Source organism: Podarcis erhardii, assembly GCF_964252035.2.
Source record: "Podarcis erhardii genome assembly, chromosome: 1".
Taxonomy (NCBI): domain Eukaryota; kingdom Metazoa; phylum Chordata; class Lepidosauria; order Squamata; family Lacertidae; genus Podarcis; species Podarcis erhardii.
The window spans coordinates 60828590-60842376 of NC_138497.1; the positions used below are offsets into that span (position 1 = coordinate 60828590).

Below are 13787 nucleotides of genomic sequence, written 5' to 3' on the forward strand. Positions count from 1 at the left end.
AAATATTTCTTACAGCCAAAACAAACCCAGTGGCCAAGATAAATCATTGCAGCCACATGTTCTCAGATCCCTCACTGATCTATCTTGGGCCATGGGAAATTTTGTGAGGCCTCACTTACAGGTCTGTCCAAGCAAAGTTCTGGCAGGCAGCAGTTTTGGTATCCTGAGGTTAGAAGGAATTGAATTCCTCTTGGTTTGTAAATATCTGAATATATCTATGACCTTGTATGCCTCTGCAAACCTTAGGAGGCCACAGGTGCTTGTTCTGAAACTGATTGACCCACCCAGGGGAGTTGCCTTGCCATAGATACCAGAAATCAACACAGCCAAGCAACGTAGAGAGGGGATATAAACAAGATCATTGTGTATCTCTATCTTCTCTTTAGAATATGTCAAATCCAGCCCTACTCATGTGTACCACAAGCTGTAAATGTGCAACTAGTGATGCATTAAAAAAAAAAGTGGATTGGGATGTAAGTTTGAATGCACATCAGAAAGCGCATCCCATTCACACAGTGCAGTTCAGACTACATCTTCTCTTGGTTGTGCAATGTCTGACTGTAGTTCTTAAGCCCAGCACGTGATAACATGCATGTGAAACTTGCACAGAGTACATATGGGCCACCCAACTTTTCGCAGCAGTGCTAATTTCTGTCTTATACAAATGTAATCACATCAATTTTACAACCAGTTCAACTCTGTCTCCACCTAAGTATGTGTGTGAACACCTGATGGTTCACAGGACATTGGAAAATATGTATGAGGTCCTTAGTTACACCCTGGGCCAGAGGGTACAGGTTTCTGAATGTAAGCACTAGGAGGTGCTTCCCAGTTGCTTGCATTTGCAAGAGAACTTTAAAGGAGCAACAGTCACCCAGCTATCAGTTGACGTCCCTTCCCCCTTAAAAATTCAAGGATTTGTGAGCAAGGCCAACTGTATAATGAGGTGTGCGTCTTGGCAAATTGCACTTTCCATCTGCTGTCTGCGAAGCTGCCTGTTGTTGTCACCAGCATGGTTGGCTGGCAGCCTACTTTTCTGCCTACTGTGATTAATGTTGCGGTGGCAGCAGTGGTGGCAGCAACTGTGACTCGCCCTCATTCACCCTGGAGTCTTTCTACTGTTAATGGAAAGCAGCTGGCAGTTGTGCTCTTCAGACCACCACAACTGGAGCCCCCTCCTCAGAATAAGGCATTGCAGGTAAGCTGGCCCCAGAGAATGCCTGTGCCACTGCTGCATTGCATCAATGGTGGTAAATGCTGTTTCTGTGACCGCTCCTTCCCTCATCCGCACGCCTGATCTCCAGTTTCAGACATCGTGATATGCAATGTTTAGCTGCTGGTATATCATGATGCTGAAAACCAGATTTCGCTCAGCACTAGTCTGTTTTTTAGTATACCTAAAATCCATTGCTTATTAGAGGCTACCGCACATTTTGTTTTTTTTTATAAATGCTTTGCAGAGGTAACTACCATAGAGTTATAAAAAAAATCAAAAGTAGGGGGTCTGTGACTTCACTTTTGAAAAATAGGGGTTCCTCAGTAATTAGCTAATTGGGAACCACTGATCTAGAGGATGAAAGCCCATACTGAATATATGGTTGTTGAAGTAGGTCACAAGTTGAGTTTGAATATGTTAGATTTGCTTGGGTGGAGATAAGAATGTAGCACAAGAATGCTTGTGAAGCAAGATAGAGCGTGGATTTGCTTGAGTGTTGAGTAACATGAGCAAGATTCTGATGTGTGTCTGGTGCCCCTTGTGATGGATGCTTCATATCAGTCTCATTGTTCATGTCAATATTGTCTGGAAAGCATCAGTTGTACATTTCCTACCTGCCACTTTAGATTGAGAGTTTATTTAATCTTTGCTTAGGGTGAATGCCTTTTATATTCATCTCTATACATTGACTCATAATGCTCTTTCCCTCCCTTTCCCCCTTGTACATTGACTCACCATGCTGTAAATGTTGGGTAGCTGAAGCTTAGGGGTTTTTAAAAGGGGAGGAATATAAATAATAATGATACCATACCACCTACCTGTCCATGAATGTGTATGGCATTCTCTAGAGTTTAGTAAGTCAAAAAATAAGTGCCTAACCTAATGGTATTTAACAACTACAACCTGATCACATATACGCCACCCCCCCCCCTTTCAGGCAAGATACTCAAAGCCATGGCGATGCAGCCGCAGACATTCCTGAATGAAAATGATTATATAGGCCCAATCCGCTCTGGGCTCAGGAGTGAATCTGACTTGCTTGCCCTGATGAATGAACTGTTATAAGAAGAGGGATGTGGGGAGTGTGATCCTGTTGTTCTTGCTAGACATCTCTTTGTTACCGTCTACCATGGCTCCAGAAGGTTGCATTGGCTGAGTGTTTCTCAGCCTCCTCCCTCTGAGCTAACCTTCTTCTTCTTGTTGTTGTTGTTTAGTCATTTAGTCATATCCGACTCTTTGTGACCCCATGGACCAGAGCACGCCAGGCACTCCTGTCTTCCACTGCCTCCCGCAGTTTGGTCAAACTCATGTTGGTAGCTTCGAGAACACTGTCCAACCATCTCATCCTCTGTCATCCCCTTCACCTTGTGCCCTCCATCTTTCCCAACATCAGGGTCTTTTCCAGGGAGTCTTCTCTTCTCATGAGGTGGCCAAAGTATTGGAGCCTCAGCTTCACGATCTGTCCTTCCTTCTCAGGGCTGATTTCCTTAAGAATGGATACGTTTGATCTTCATGCAGTCCATGGGACTCTCAAGAGTCTCCTCCAGCACTATAATTCAAAAGCATCAATTCTTCGGCGATCAGCCTTCTTTATGGTCCAGTATTAGAGCTAACATTCTAATATTGGCTTTAAAGGAGGATTAAACAGCTTCATAGAGGAGACAGCTACCAATGGTTATTAACCATGATGACTATGCTTTGCCCCCACATTTGGAGGCAGAAATGCTTCTGGATACAGTGCTGGAAACCACAGCAGGGGAGAGCGCTCCGGTGCTTGAATACTGCTTGCTTGTTTCCCACAGTGAGAACAGGATGCTGGACTAGATGGGCCATTGGCCTGAGCCAGCAGGCTCTCTTTATCTTCTTACAGGGTGTCACACAGCACTACTGTTTTAAGTGCTATTTAACATCTGCATGAAGCTGTTGTGGGTGGTCATATGGAGCAATGATACCCAACTCTATTTCTGTGTAACAGCTGAACTGGGAATGGCAGAGAAGGCCCAGGTCTGGGTGCAGCGGTAGGCTGGATGAGGGCTAATAAGTTGAATCCTGGCAAGATGGAGCCTTTGTGGGTGAGTGGTTTCCAGGTTTAGGAGGTAGTTAACTTGCCTGCCCTGGATGGGGTCACACTCTCAATGAAGGTGCGAGTGTGTTGTTTGGGGGTGCTCCTGGATTCAGATCTGTCATTGAACGCACAGGTGTCTTGTTCTCAACATCAGTTGGGAAGAAAGCTGCGACCAGGATAGTTTGACCTCAATTGCCATGCATTGGTAACCCCAAGAATGGATTACTGCAACGTGTTCTATATGTGGGGCTACCATTGAGGATGATCCAGAGACTGCAGCTGGTGTAGAACAGATTATTTGTAGTGGCAAACTACCACTGGCATTGAACACCTTGCTTGTAGGATTTGTACTGATTGCCAATCTGCTATGGGCCAAATTCAAGGTTTGGCACCAATATGTAAGGTCCTATGTCACTGAGGACCAGGTTACTTGAGAGACTGCCGTATCCCTTATATATCCAATAGGTCACTGTGGTCTGCAGGAGAGCTTCTCCTGCAAGTTCCAAAGATCTCTGCACTTTCTGTAATCAAGTGAAGATATATTTGTTCTGACGAGCTTTCTGAGCTGGATGAATAGGTCTCTGCCACGGGTGTCTACTAGGTACTGCTTTTACATTTTATCTGCTGTTTTCTGTGGGTTTGTTTTATCGCATTTTGTCTGTTGCCTTGAGACGTGTGCGGAAGATTTTCAGGGTCCAAAACTCTGAAGCAATTGGCTTAGATCCTAATGCTAACAAATCTCACTTGGTGAAGGCTGAACTGCAGTGTAATCAAACTCAAGTGCAATTTGAACTTTGTAACCTTTCCAGCATTTCATACCGGGGCCCCTCAACAGTGTTAAAAATAAATTAGCACGACTTGGTCAGTTCAAAAGGCACAGTAACATTAAATAGCTTGGCTTAGAGGAACAGGACTTGATCTCGCTGACTAATGAAGAGAGCTGAAAACTCTACTTATATACCGTATATGGCTGTATGATTTCAACATGATTAATAATAATTACAATGTCATTTACGTTATCTTTTCTGAATGTGGTGTTTGTTTGAATTGCTTTCTGTTGTAGCAGGCTTTCTGCTGATTTTGTTAAATACTGAAGCATTGCAAGTAAATACACAGTGGGACAGAAAGGCTGGCTTTGGGGGTTTCTGCTAACTCGTCTCCAGAATGTCAGTGCACATACTTCCCTTTTCACCTCCATACACTCCATTACATTGAGTCAGCTCCGAGAGTTAGGGTTTGAGACAGCTCTCAAGATACTGGTGCTGTTGCAAGATCAGAGCTAGATCCGTATTTGTGATAAGCAGGAGATTGTTCTCAATGCTACGCATAAATAGTCCAGGGAGGGGGTATGTCTCCTTGTGTAATGAAAAGTGAGATACAGTGGTACCTCGGGTTACATATGCTTCAGGTTACAGACTCCGCTAACCCAGAAATATTACCTCAGGTTAAGAACTTTGCTTCAGGATGAGAACAGAAATTGTGCTCTGGCGGCACAGCATTAGCTAAAGTGGTGCTTCAGGTTAAGAACAGTTTCAGGTTAAGAACGGACCTCTGGAACGAATTAAGTACTTAACCCGAGGTACCACTGTAAATATATAGCCAATAAATTAATGAGCCCATGCTGCTGCCATTTCAGTAAAAGGCTTGCTGCATGCTACAATACTGTACATTGGATCTGTCCACTAGAGGGAAATGTGATCAAGAACAGCAAGCCAGTGGAATTCAACGGACTGCATATTTTGTTTGAGATTTTCCATTCTTTGATTCCTCAAGGTAGTAAAATCAATATTGTCTCTTCAGTACTTGTTTTCTGGCTAAGCCTGAAAAGGGATAACAGAAAAACAGGCCGGTTATTTCATTTTTAGCATACCTGTGCTTTCAATTTTAATTCAAATCTCTCCCCACCGTGAGGTCATTGGAAGTTTATTTGCCCCTAGCCATACAGAAAAATGGGTGCATGCAGTTTCATCTCTGTTCATTTCAAACAAGCTGGGAGATACTAGGCCTGAAAACCGACTCTAGGCAAAAGTCGCTTTGTTCTTAACCTTCCTCAGCTGAATATTTTTTTAAAAGGGGGAGGGGTGCAGGTGGGCAACACATTATAACCTCATTATTATGGAGATAAATTTTGAAGCTCTGTTTGACCTAAGATATGTCTTATTCAATCCCAATGGCATCTATCGTTATGCAATCCAGTGAACATATATTTTAACAAGCACCAAGTTCTTAAAGTTTGTTATGTTTTGATATCCTTTGTATTGAAATTCCTACCTAGAAACCACCAGCCAACATAGCATTAATGGATAATAGGTATCGTGTGGTTTTAGGACCCTGGGTTCTATTTTTAATTAGGTTTCTTAGGTATATACATACACAAACACACACATTGTAGATGTATTATTTTTTACAGTAACAGTAATAACTTTTGTATGGCATTCATTTATGGGGGGGCATGTATACCACCACCTTGAGCTCCTTGGAGAAGAGGTGTAATGGAAATCTAATAAACAAATAAAATGAAAGTGGCATTATACTTCGTTATGTTTTGTACTCACTATCCCATTTCCTATTCCAGCAATGTGAAAGAACATGGGTTCTTTCAGCCCAGTTGTCACCATCAATCTTAGCAGGATGCTGACTGGGTGGGATAAACCCCACCATCATGATTGTTAATATTCACACACTTTCTCCACCTGTGGGGGGGCATGTCACAGTGAAACAGCTCCCAAACAGCTGGGTGTGCTTGTAAAGCGGAGCTCAAAGAGCAATGGAGGACTAGGACATGAATGTCTCAACGTTCCTCGAAAGAGATATCCTTCATTCATGTTCTAGGCATGTGGTGGTGCCTCCTGAAGATTTGTGACTCAGTGATCTTTTCTGTGGGGGCTCTGCCAGGACAAGGGACTGTTGCACATCCCTGTCATAATATTCAGTGACCTCTGTTTGTCTCAGTTGTTTTCCTCACATGTCTTCCCTCCCTATAAGCTTATTTTTCAGACTATGCCGCTTACAAAACAATTTCTTATGCAGTTTGAAGCTCATCTAAGATACCACATAGCAAGGCTAGACTGTACTATTAGATTAAAAGCTAATGCTTAGAGTGTGTCGAGTGGATATGTACTCAAAGAAGGTCTTTGGGGTTGACTAAACACTGTGGCAACAAAGCCATGGACAAGTTCATGACCAAACTTCACTCTGCCTGACTTCATTCATCAGTTCAAGTTTTGTAGTCTGAAACTTGAATTGACCCTAGCCATCTGGCTATATATTTCTTAGTTTTCACATTGACAAAACTTGTGGGCAGACTTCACATACTACTCTTTGTCCAGAAAGATCAAGTTGAAAGGAGATGGTGGTCAGTTAAGACTGATGGGTTGACAGACTAAGGGAATAAAATATGGTTTGGCACAGAAATTTAGCCAAGAAAAAAAGAAAGAAAAACAAAACTATTCTGAACTGACGTGTCAGGTTTCCAGTAGTTCTAGAGAAATTATGGGGCTTTGCTCTCTCATTTTTTGAGCGCTGCTGCCCATCTTTTAACACAGCAATCCTTGTGGGCCAGTATTGGTTCTTACTTTAAAGTTACCACATGGACTTCCAGATCCAACTCCTGCTGCATTCCAGTTGGGAAGCCAGTTGTGATTTAATGGATAACCCACCCAAAACCACAGCATATTAAATAAGCATCCCTGCTTGCAAAGGAACAATTAGGAGCTCACTCTAAGCTCCTAGTTTTTCCTTTGTAGCTGTGTTTGTACCTCACCTCACCTGACAGCAGGTGGGCATCATCAGGACTTTGGTCTTTCAAATTTCAGTGGCACCCTGTAGGAGGCCAAATATCAAAGGAGGGCATTAGAGAAAGGGGAATATTTTCTGTATTTTGGTGTGGACTCTCCTGACCTCCTCCAGACTTTGGCCCAAATCAGAGTTTTCCTATTAGTATTTAAAGCCCATACCAGCTTGGGACCAGTTTGTCTGAAGGATTGCCTTGCTCCATACTTGCCTACTTGACCACTTCAAGCTGTGGAACTTGCACTTCTACAAGTTCCATATAATGTTCATTCCACAGTTAGAAGTCGTATCTTTTCATGTGGTGGGCACCCTTGCTATACTGTGTTAAGAAAAAATATTATTTCAGCAATCCTACTCAGATATATAATTTAGTTACATATACTTGTTTTTAAAAATTTGCTGATTTTATCTGCGGTGTCGTTATTTTATATACGCTGCTTAGCTTTTCTTTTTTTAAAAAAAGAGAGAGCAGTATATAAATTTTGCTGAGTAAAAAATCCATGTGACAAATATCCTAGGTTTGGAGGACCCTCCACAACAGCATGAAAAGTAGCACTGCAGAGGGAAGATGAATTCACAGAAAACCACCTCTCATTTTTTATGTCAACCGACGTCTGTGCTGGATCAAAAGCCATTCTTCAAGCAGCATGTTAGCACTGGATTTAACCCAGGCGGACTAGAACAAAGTAAACATGGGTTCAAACATTCAACTTTCTTTGTTCACCTTAATAGGAATTATATTTATAAATAGAAGAAAATAACCTAAAACACAAGTCAAACATAAAACCACCAGAGGAGGAGGGGACAGGAGAGAAGTGATGACAAAATAGTAATAAAAACTTAGGCTGTGTACACATTGCCAGTTATTCCGGCTCCAGCACACTCCCAGTGTTGGTGTTTGAAGCTGTGTACACATGACCTTAGCCACAATCTGTATCTATCCTGCAGTTATTTGGAGAAATACTGCTGTTTGATGCACTTTCCCTCAAACTATCTTCCATCCCATCTGAAAGCGTAATCCATCATTTATATACCTCCCCCAAAAGCCCATCCCAGAATGTTGGCTCCATAACAGAGAAGGTCTAGTCAATTCCTCCAGCTGTTGTTATCTTTTTGTAAAATGTTTTCAACAGGTTTGATTCTGCATTAGATAATGGCAGGTGCTCCTGTAAATTGGCAACTGAAAAATAGGCAAGATTTAGATTGCTAAAGTGAAACCTACTGTACCTGATCTCTTTCAGTGAATGCAAGTAGCAGTGAAAAGCGTTACTTAAGGCATCTTTTTAAAAAACAAAAACAAACAATGACTTGGAATGACTTTGCTGTACAAAACAAAATGTTTGAGGTGCAAGCCGCTGGCAAAAGGAGAGAAAAGTTCAAGAGTTTAAGTTGCCAAGGGAACTCAGAAGCAGTTGGTTTATGCCAGTAAATTGGGAACAGAGGAGGGGGGAAGCATCTCCCCCCTTTTTGCCTAGAAAAGCATATATCCATTTGCGGTAAGTCCTTTTAATGCTCTATTAATAACAGTTGGATAAATAAAGGTTGTACACTGAATGCGACTGTAGAAAATGAATTTTATGGCCCATTACTAGTTGTAGAATAGCACTGTCATTGAGAAAAATCCTGAGATAATCAGGAAAATGAATCAGAGAATTCTTTTGGTAGTTTATGCTTAATTCATCAATTAATATCTGTCATCCCCATCTGCCACTTTAAAGCTATGCTAAACTATACCCTTTAGATGTTTTGAGAAAGTACTGAAATTTAATAATTTGCATAGAAATCACAAAAGTTTAAGGGCTTCTCTGGGTGAGCTCCCCAAATGCAATAAAACCAAAATGCCTCAGTGTGTCATTTGCACTTTCCATTATTCAAATGGGTTTAGACAGTGTGTGTGAGTTACTTTAAAAACACAAAAGCCATCAGATCAAAGGTCCATCTAGCCCATCATCCTGTTATTACAGCGGTCAATCAGATGCCTATGGAAACCCTGCAAGCAGGATCTTAGTACAACAGAACTCTTCCCCACTCTTCCCCATATTGCTTCTGACTCTGGAAGTAGAATATAGCCATCATGCTTTATCTTCAGAGGAACCCTGTGAGGTAGGTTAGGTTGAGTAGCCTAAATTCACCCACTGAGCTTGACAGCTGAGCAGGATTTTAATCCATACTTCTCCAGTCCAATCCTAAAGCTATCAACGTTTCAATCTACATTGGCCTAATTTGCACTTTATGCTAAGGCAAACCATGGCTTAGCCTAAATGAGCACATGGGCTCTGGAAGACGAGATTGCAGCCACTTTGCACCTCTGCTGCTGCTGTTGCTGCTGTACTGTGCTGAGGTAAGCCATGGTTTGGCTTAATGTGCACTCTGAACATGGTTCAGTTCTCTCCAGAGTCTGACCACAAACTGTAACCCGAGTTTTGTCCTGTAGAGTTTACAGTTTGGGCTTTGTCTGGAAGAGCTAAGCCATGACCCTGTGCTCAGTGTAGCAGCAAAATGACTGGAAAGGAACAAAGTGAATTGGCTTAGCATGACTGTGGGAACCAGGCCTCTGTAGACATTATTTTAACTGCAGCTTCCTATGTAACCATCCATAAGTGATAATCTTTTTCTACATTTGGTTAAAAGAAGGCAGCTATTCTTGCATGCTGCTGCTGTTAAAGACACAGTTACTGAGGCTGACTGAAAAACTGGCACATTTTGTTCATTATATCACTCTGGTTCTCTAAGGTGGTTTTTGATTGATAGTGAAGAAGTTCTGAAACAGAAGCATCTAAGCATCACAGTGCTTAATGACTACCTCTTTCTTGCAATTGTTTTATGAAATGGTAATGTTATGTGTTATAAAAAAAAAATATTGGTGTTTTTGCACTAGAATAGTGAGATTTTAAAAATAAAATAAATAAATAAATAGACTAGATAACCAGGTAGCAATCAGTTACAGATAGTTACGTCTAACATTGATCTGTAACATCAGTTACAGATCAGTTACGTCTAACATTGTGTATGCCATAAAATGCCAACAGTGTCCTTCAGCTCTCTATATTGGACAAACAGGCCAGACCTTACGCCAAAGAATAAACGGACATAAATCGGACATCAGGAATCACAAGACAGAGAAACCAGTAGGAGAACACTTCAATCTCCCAGGACATTCTATACAAGATCTCAAAGTAGCTGTTTTACTACAAAGGAATTTCAGAAATAGACTGGAAAGAGAAGCTGCTGAATTACAACTTATCACCAAACTTAAAACAATGGAAAAACCTGGCCTGAACAAAGACCTAGGATTCTTATCTCATTATACATGACAAAGCCATTTTTCACCTTTTCACCCCTTGCTTCCTCCTGTAAGACCTATTGCAGTCGTTAAGAGTCGTCAACAGGCTCATCACAGCTATCTGCCAATCACCCATTCCTACCACCCTTCTGAGTAATACCCCTCCCCACCTTCTCACTATATAGAAAGGTCTGGAAACTTCTGTTTCAGTGTATCTGAAGAAGTGTGCATGCACACGAAAGCTCATACCAAGAACTGACTTAGTTGGTCTTTAAGGTGCTACTGGAAGGAATTTTTTTGTTTTGACAGGTAGCAATCATTAAATATGTCCATAATCTATTTTCATCTACTGGTTGTTTGTATTCATGATTGTATGAGGATTCCACAGATGAGTTCAATAAATATCCCAGTGAAATACATTTTGGATAACCAATCATTCAAATCTATTTTTATATCTCCAATACATGTTGCAACTTGTTGTTGTGCTAGAGGGTCACAGACTTTGTCGTAACCTGCCTGCCAAAGTTAAGTAAACTTCCCCCTCAAAAGCTGTGCTTCTGTGGAGCAATAATTCAGCAGAGCAAATGGGGGAACTTCTTATTTACAATTCCTCTGGCACACTGGTCCTAACCCCAAATCAATAGCTTCTTCATTTATGACAACCTTAAGAATGAGAGCTTTATTGGGTATGAGAAGTCCATTTGCTTTGTTTTCCCAGTAGTTTTGCTAATTGAAAATCTAAGATGCTTACACACAAATACACACAATGTATCTCGGTGAGGGGGGTGCTATTGTTGCAGGAAGCAGAACAGCACATTATCCATAGCTATTCACACTGTTATTTTTAATCAAATATTTGGGTACAAAATATGTCCTGATAGTGAAGAATGGTGGCTGCTGCTGTTTTCGGACAAGCAGAAAGATTAGACCATAAACATGCATACGTTTGGAAAGCCACTTTTCTTATTCCTGTGCTCTGTCTGCATAGGTCTGCCAAAAGAGGCACAAGTGTTTCACTTAAAATAATGAAAACTAAAAAAATGGCTTCTCTCTCTCTCTCTCTCTCTCTCTCTCTCTCTCTCTCTCTCTCATATGCAGATATTCCACTGATTTGAACCTCCTTAAGCTACACTCATGAGGTTCTGTTTCCTTTCCTGTTCCAACATGTATGTCCAGAAAGGTGGTGATAAATAGGCACCAACTACCCAAAGGGGGATTGGGGATGGAATGCCCTGTCATTGTAACATGTGGGAAAGTCAAAGTTCATTCAGTGTTTCATTTTTTTCAATGCAATGTAGTGCCGTAGCAAACGTTGCTGGTGCAGGAAAAGAGGGTTGTGGTTATATTAGTGTTTTTAAATGGTTGTAAGTGAATAGGAACTGGAATGATAAGATGGAAATGTCTATGAACAAGAAAGGATCTGCCTATTAGGCAGGAGAAACTAACTCTGTTGAGGGGAGGTGTAAGTAGCAGCTGGAATAACAGAAATGGAGTTCACTCATGCTTTTGTTTATTTCTAAAATGTATATTAACTGATTGGACAAAGTCTAGCCTCATAGATTGTTGGCCAAAATCCGATTGATCTCAGTGGAGAGATTTAAGCATGTGCTTGCCTGCCCCACTGAAATCAGCAGGGTTTCAGTATTTTCAAATTTGATTGACTTGTCTAGTACACATTTTGTATGTGCCCCTGAGATTTTAAAGATTTTAAAACTGTATTCATCTAAATACATTAAGTTTGAATGCAACGAAAAGGTGTTTTAATGTGCATGGAAAGAAGACATTGGTCATACCATTAGGATGGCTGCAGTATTCTGTTAAATACTGCCTTGGTGGCAAACTTGTTAGTTACTGTGGAATATATGTGCGTATTTGTTTGTATTTGTGTATATGCTCTCTGTGGCACTTATTCCATGTTGAATGAAATGTCCTTAAATACTAGCACTTTTAACACGGTCTGTTACATAACTGCTGAGTTTTCTTCTTCCACTTTTAAGGTTGATTTTTGTAAGCTCCTGACAAATAAATGAATGGAGGACTAGTGGCAAGCTAGCTTCTATTAGTGCCATTGAAACTGGACTCCTTGTTTATGCAGTTGAGAGAAAGTATTGTGTCTTGTCCCCATGGACAAAGCAGAACTGAGAATAGCCCTGTCCCTAGTTTAACTAGCTTAGCAACCTCTTTGTTAAACCCCAGAGGGGCAATTGTCTATTGTTCTTGAACCCAGTAGAGACTCACAAAGCTAACTTACATCCATTGCACTTTTTTCTTGCCTTCCTGTTGCATGAGAAGCTTAATAATTGAGTCAGGCAACACAGTCAGGTTTTGTCTCTTAATGTTGACAGTATAACACTAGGGTTTCAAAAAATGGGTTAGTGCTTCTGTGGACTAAGGGTTGTTTTCTGTTAGTCATTGCAAGATTATCAACTTTAACAGCATTTGGACTGGCCGTGTGATGGGGGAAGGCTTCTTTTTCTCTTTCTCACGGGCAAATATAAGTCTCTAGAAGAAAAATCAGTGAGTGGCAATGAACTTTGCAAAACTAAAGGACGTCTGCAGCCTCTTCAGATAATTTGGTCACTGTTTCCAGAACTGCATTGGAAGGAAATAGCTCTTCAGGTTACAGTTTAGTCAAGTATGTTATTTTATTGAAAGTTTACCAAAGCTTATCAGTTTGTTTGCTTTCTTATTGTTTATTTGATGTACATTTTGATTGTATTGCCAATTTGGAAACAATCTAGAAGAAGGGGAAAGGTGCACATATACCATGCATTTAGATTTTTTTCTCCAGTGTTCATAAGCTTATTCATTCATACTCCTGTTTGCAAAAAACAACAACAATATAAATGCTTCAGGGCATGCATCAATCTCTATCTTATAGCCAAGCATATTTTTCATGTGTATGTGTTTGGATGAATTATTTGCATTTATTTTACTTTTAATATATTCAGCTTAATAGATATATTTTAATTTCAGCTGAACTGGTTTGATATAGATATTTATCCTTTAGGGGTAAAGGATGGTAATAACACGTACTTTATCATTTTAAACCATTTTAAACCATTTTTAATGTTGTTTGTCAGAGATGCTCCTTTTATTTCAATGCCAGTGTTTTTTATTTTATCCTGTCTTTTCCAAAGAGATAAACTACATTCATAACTTGTTTTAAGTTCTTAAGTGTGACAAATTTACACTCTGTTAAACTCCATGAAATGAACATAGTGGTGCTATAGCCAGCTAATAGACTGAAGAGTTCATGTGTGAGTGTGATTGCATACTGCAGACATGGAAGTGGGTGTTTTAATGACAGAAAATATGCAGTAGTAATTCCAACATTTTCAAGCAGGAGCCTCTCAATTCCAAAATGTTACACAAACTGTATGACACCCAGTGGCAATGAGAGGTCTATTGCTGATATTACCAGCCCCTGC

At 40.6% G+C, this 13787-nt stretch overlaps 1 protein-coding gene across 9 annotated transcripts in view; it reads left to right on the forward strand.

Moving 5' to 3' along the window:
- The window catches only part of NAV2 (neuron navigator 2), a 559460-nt gene that overhangs the window by 442170 nt on the left and 103503 nt on the right, over positions 1 to 13787 (forward strand). The window lies entirely within an intron of this gene.